The sequence below is a fragment of the Erinaceus europaeus genome, chromosome 4, assembly GCF_950295315.1.
Source record: "Erinaceus europaeus chromosome 4, mEriEur2.1, whole genome shotgun sequence".
NCBI lineage: Eukaryota > Metazoa > Chordata > Mammalia > Eulipotyphla > Erinaceidae > Erinaceus > Erinaceus europaeus.
In genome coordinates this window covers 81,790,534-81,791,589 of record NC_080165.1, presented here as the reverse complement: position 1 = coordinate 81,791,589, position 1,056 = coordinate 81,790,534, and the positions used below count along the sequence as shown (strand labels likewise).

Below are 1,056 nucleotides of genomic sequence, written 5' to 3'. Positions count from 1 at the left end.
TGCCCCAATTTGAAATAGCATGTGAAAAATACTCAGTTTGATAAGGTATAGATTATTTTCCCAAATCTGAGTAAAAACAACTCTGATGATATGGCTGTGTGGAAATTCAATTTCATTAGGCTGAGAGTCAAGTTAAAGACAAGTTCTCCTCTGAAAAGGATCATATGCAACACAACCTTATAGTTATTTATAGATGAGTACACTGAGAAATGGATAATTTTTTTCTTACAAAAATGACATATTAGTAGGTGTTGAACTGCCCTGTTTTATAAATATTACAGTTTCCATGTAGTTCCATCATTTGTAGCATGTGATATTTCCTGGTATTTAAATTAAAGAACTTTAATTGAGATTTACAAAAAAAATGAAAGTGTTTTAATTTAAAAATATTTATACTGTATATGTTTAATCCAATGAGTCACCAACAATTCTAGTTACTAAAATTTTGAATAGAAAGTGGGTTTATAGAAATGCAAAGGATTTAAATTTCATATATACTCTCTGATCCAAAATTGTAAATATTCTCCTCATTCTAAGTGTGAAAACATTATAATATGATTCACTGATCCTTGCTTCAGATCAATTACCTTTCTGGTTACATATTTATTTGACAGTTAGAATACCATCTTAATGTTCTTTGTCTCAGCCTGTTTAATTTTCTCTGGGCACTGGAGACTAAGGAAATAGAGTTGTTGGAATCAAGTTTACTCTGCCCTTAGTTTCCTATATAGAATAGGTCTCGCATGCAAGATAAATTCAAGAACTACTTATCTTCAAACAGCAGTTATTTTATTTTATTCCCTCCCCCTTGGGTAGTAAAATAGATCACCTGGGATGGTGCATACTTTGCCATGCAGGGTGATCCAAGTTTAAATTTGGTCCCCACTATACTGAAGAAAGCTTCAGTGCTATTTACTCTCTCTCTGTCTCTCTGTGTTTGCCTTATTGTCTGAAAAATTCAAGTTTACCCTGAGTGGTGAAACCCTAGCTATGAAAAAAAAATTTTTTCCTCAACTCATTCTTATATGTAACATTTTCTTTGTGATTTCTTAGGTT

At 31.8% G+C, this 1,056-nt stretch overlaps 1 non-coding gene across 1 annotated transcript; it reads left to right on the top strand.

Moving 5' to 3' along the window:
* Nucleotides 1–668: 668 nt before the first annotated feature.
* Nucleotides 669–783, top strand: LOC132538520 (small Cajal body-specific RNA 15). Its single transcript, XR_009549873.1, has one exon. It is a non-coding gene; the product is annotated as a small Cajal body-specific RNA 15 (non-coding RNA).
* Nucleotides 784–1,056: the final 273 nt, after the last annotated feature.